This window comes from Ovis aries, chromosome 8 (genome assembly GCF_016772045.2).
Source record: "Ovis aries strain OAR_USU_Benz2616 breed Rambouillet chromosome 8, ARS-UI_Ramb_v3.0, whole genome shotgun sequence".
Taxonomy (NCBI): Eukaryota; Metazoa; Chordata; class Mammalia; order Artiodactyla; family Bovidae; genus Ovis; species Ovis aries.
The window spans coordinates 23963622-23968431 of record NC_056061.1 but is presented as its reverse complement, the minus strand read 5'-3'; positions in this window follow the sequence as shown (position 1 = coordinate 23968431).

Sequence of the window (4810 nt, the reverse complement as noted above, 5' to 3'; positions counted from 1 at the left end):
GGTCTGTTAAGATTTTCTATTTCTTCCTGGTTCAGTTTTGGAAGGTGATATTCTTCTAAGAATTCATCCATTTCTTCCAATTTGTCCATTTTATTGGTATATAGTTGCTGATAGTAGTCTCTTATGATCCTTTGTATTTCTGTGTTGTCTGTTGTGATTTCTCCATTTTCATTTCTAATTTTGTTGATTTGATTCTTCTTTTTTTCTTGATGAGTCTGGCTAATGGTTTGTGTATTTCATTTATCTTCTCAAAGAACCGGCTTTTAGTTTTGTTGATGTTTGCCAGTCTCCTTTCTTTTTCTTTTATTTTTACCCTAATTTTTATTATTTCTTTCCTTCTACTAACCCTTGGGTTCTTCATTTCTTTGTTTTCTAGATGCTTTTGGTGTATAGTTAGGTTATTTAATTTTTCTCTTGTTTCTTGAGGCAAGATTGTATTGCTATGAACCTTCCCCTTAGCACTGCTTTTACTGAATCCCATAGGTTTTGGGTTGTCATGTTTTCATTTTCATTCATTTCTATGCATATTTTGATTTCCTCTGTGATTTGTTGGTTATTCAGAAGCATATTTAGCCTCCATATGCTTGTAGTTTTTTTTTTTCCTGTAGTTGATATCTAATCTTATCACATGTAATCAGAAAAGATGCTTGAAATGATTTCAATTGTTTTGAATTTACCAAGGCTAGATTTATGGCCCAGGATGTGATCTATCCTGGAGAATGTTCTGTAGGCACTTGAGAAAAAGGTGAAATTCATTGTTTTGGGGTGAAATGTCCCATAGATATCAATTAGGTCTAACTGGCCCAGTTCAGTTCAGTTCAGTCGCTCAGTTGTGTCCGACTCTTTGTGACCCCATGAATCACAGCAAGCCAGGCCTCCCTGTCCATCACCAACTTCCAGAGTTCACTCAGACTCGCATCCATTGAGTCAGTGATGCCATCCAGCCCTCTCATCCTCTGTCATCCCCGTCTCCTCCTGCCCCCAATCCCTCCCAGCACCAAATATTTTCCAATGAGTCAACTCTTCGCATGACGTGGCCAAACTACTGGAGTTTCAGCTTTAGCATCAGTCCTTCCAAAGAAATCCCAGGGTTGATCTCCTTCAGAATGGACTGGTTGGATCTCCTTGCAGTCCAAGGGACTCTCAAGAGTCTTCTCCAACACCACACTTCAAAAGCATCAATTCTTTGGCGCTCAGCCTTCTTCACGGTCCAACTTTCACATCCATACATGACTACTAGAAAAACCATAGCCTTGACTAGACGAACCTTAGTCGGCAAAGTAATATCTCTGCTTTTGAATATGTTACCTAGGTTGGTCATAACTTCTCTTCCAAGGAATAAGCGTCTTTTAATTTCATGGCTGCAATCACCATCTGCAGTGATTTTGGAGCCCCCCAAAATAAAGTCTGACACTGTTTCAACTGTTTCCCCATATATTTCCCATGAAGTGATGGGACCGGATGCCATGATCTTCATTTTCTGAATGTTGAGCTTTAGGCCAACTTTTTCACTCTCCTCTTTCACTTTCATCAAGAGGCTTTTTAGTTCCTCTTCACTTTCTGCCATAAGTGTGGTGTCATCTGCATATCTGAGGTTATTGATATTTCTCCTGGCAATCTTGATTCCAGCTTGTGTTTCTTCCAGTCCAGCGTTTCTCATGACATATTCTGCATATAAGTTAAATGAGCAGGGTGACAATATACAGCCTTGACATACTCCTTTTCCTATTTGGAACCAGTCTGTTGTTCCATGTCCAGTGCTAACTGTTGCTTCCTGACCTACATACAGATTTCTCAAGAGGCAGGTCAGGTGGTCTGGTATTCCCATCTCTTTCAGAATTTTCCATAGTTTATTGGGATCCACACAGTCAAAGGCTTTGGCATAGTCAATAAAGCAGAAGTAGATGTTTTTCTGGAACTCTCTTGCTTTTTCCATGATCCAGTAGATGTTGGCAATTTGATCTCTGGTTCCTCTGCCTTTTCTAAAACCAGCTTGAACATCACGAAGTTCACGGTTCACGTATTGCTGAAGCCTGGCTTGGAGAATTTTGAGCATTACTTTACTAGCATGTGAGATGAGTGCAATTGTGCGGTAGCTTGAGCATTCTTTGGCATTGCCTTTCTTTGGCATTGGAATGAAAACTGACCTTTTCCAGTCCTGTGGCCATGCTGAGTTTTCCAAATTTGCTGGCATATTGAGTGCAGCACTTTCACAGCATCATCTTTCAGGATTTGAAATAGTTCTACTGGAATTCCATCACCTCCACTAACTTTGTTCATAGTGATGCTTTCTAAGGCCCACTTGACTTCACATTCCAGGATGTCTGGCTCTAGATGAGTGATCACACCATCGTGATTATCTGGGTCGTGAAGATCTTTTTGTACAGTTCTTCTGTGTATTCTTGCCACCTCTTCTTAATATCTTCTGCTTCTGTTAGGTCCATACCATTTCTGTCCTTTATCAAGCCCATCTTTGCATGAAATGTTCCCTTGGTATCTCTAATTTTCTTGAAGAGATCTCTAGTCTTTCCCATTCTGTTCTTTTCCTCTATTTCTTTGCATTGATCGCTGAAGAAGGCTTTCTTATGTCTTCTTGCTATTCTTTGGAACTCTGCATTCAGATGCTTATATCTTTCCTTTCCTCCTTTGCTTTTAGATTCTCTTCTTTTCACAGCTATTTGTAAGGCTTCCCCAGACAGCCATTTTTCTTTTTGCATTTCTTTTCCATGGGAATGGTCTTGATCCCTGTCTCCTGTACAATGTCACGAACCTCAGTCCATAGTTCATCAGGTACTCTATCTATCAGATCTAGGCCCTTAAATATATTTCTCACTTCCACTGTATAATCATAATGGATTTGATTTAGGTCATACCTGAGTGGTCTAGCGGTTTTCCCTACTTTCTTCAATTTCAGTCTGAATTTGATAATAAGGCACTTAAAGTTTGTGCTTCCTTGCTAATTTTCTGTTCGGTTGATCTATCCACCGGTGTGAGTGTGGTATTAAATTCTCCCACTATTATCATGTTAGCATTTGCCTTACATATTGTGGTGCTCCTATGTTGGGTGCATATATATTTATAATTGTTATATCTTCTTCTTGTATTGATCCTTTGATCATTATGTAGTGTCCTTCTTTGTCTCTTTTCATGGCATTTATTTCAAAGTCTATTTTATTTGATATGAGTATTGTTACTCATGGTTTTTTTTTTTTAGGTGTCCATTTGCATGAAATATCTTTTTCCAGCCCTTCACTTTCAATCTGTATGTGTCCCTTGGATTGGCCAGTTTATTTAATCTCTTTCTCCCAGAAGATGTTCTGTTTGGTGAAACTTTACTGTACACCACACAGTCACAAAGATAGTGTCTAGAGCTGAACCAAATTACTTACACATTACCTTCCTTCCTCCTTATTTCTGCCCTATTCAAATAAAGTATGTTTTTTATTTAATTATTATATTTGTGTCAGGTCTTAGCTGTGGCACGCAAGATCTTTAGCTTCAACCCATGGATTCTAGTTCCCTGACCAGGGATCAAAACCAGGCCCCCTGCATTGGGAATGTGGAGTCTTACCCACGGAACCACCAGAGAAGTCTCAAGTATATGTTTTTTAATTCTGAAAAAAAATTAGTTCTAGAGAAGAACCTATTTGTCTATTTTTATCTTTGGAAAGAAGCAAAGAGGAAAAAAAAAAAAGCAACTGTCATACCATCAAGGTCTTCATTTGTTAAAAACTCTTCTGCAGGCAGAAAATTTAGAATTTTTTTAAGGACCTTCCCAAAATTGCTTTAGCTTAAAAGAAAGTGAAAATGATTCCCAGCCACCTCTCATTTTCTTACCCATCATTCAGGCCTTCTAATTTCATCTCATCACCACCTTGAAATGAAACAAGCTTATATGAATGACATGTTACTGGTCTAACTCGAAAAAGTTTATTTATTTATTTATTTATTTTTATTTTTACTTTATTTTACTTTACAATACTGTATTGGTTTTGCCATACATTGACATGAATCCACCACGGGTGTATATAAGCTCCCAATCCTGAATCCCCCCCACCCCAACCTCCCAGAAAAAGTTTTTTTAGACAGGATTTTAAAATGTGTTCTCTCACTGGGTAAATGCTCAAAGAATACACTGAGGTCTTTTAAGCTTAGCTGGAATCAATTTATTGGGCAAGTAATGAATCTAATTGTTATGCTAGCTTCCATGTCAGCAAAATAACAGATGTATAGTATAATGGGGGGGGGGGGGTTTGGAGGAGTTGCTTTGGGATTGCTAGAGCAGGTGCGACTTAAAAAAAAAAAATCACATGGAACTTTATCAAGTGCATTTGGAAACAGTTGGAAATTAGCCAGGAGGAACATTCTCCTTCAATCCCTTAGACATCCAGTTGTGGGCTAGGATTAGGCCCCTGAACAGCTGAGTTAGGAGGACACTGACACCTTGTCACTCTTTGAAGCTCTTTATTCCCTCCTCACCCTCCAACAAAAGCACCAGAGATTGCTCTCCCCTAACTAAACACACACACACACACACACACACACACACACACACACACACACACACACACACACACACATCCAGCTGCCAGATATGCCAGTTCTCTTTCAGAGAACACTAGACAGTGAGTCCAGACAAGTTACCATGGTTCTCTGACTATTATCACGTCCAGCACATCAGGGAATGGAAATAAGTGTGCACATGTTCTTAAAGGCCCTTTGGGAAAGATCAGTGGGGCTGCATGAGGGACACAATGGCAGGCTTTGTCACAAAGAAAGGATTTGGGCTGGCAGGCAGCAGCAGTCCTGC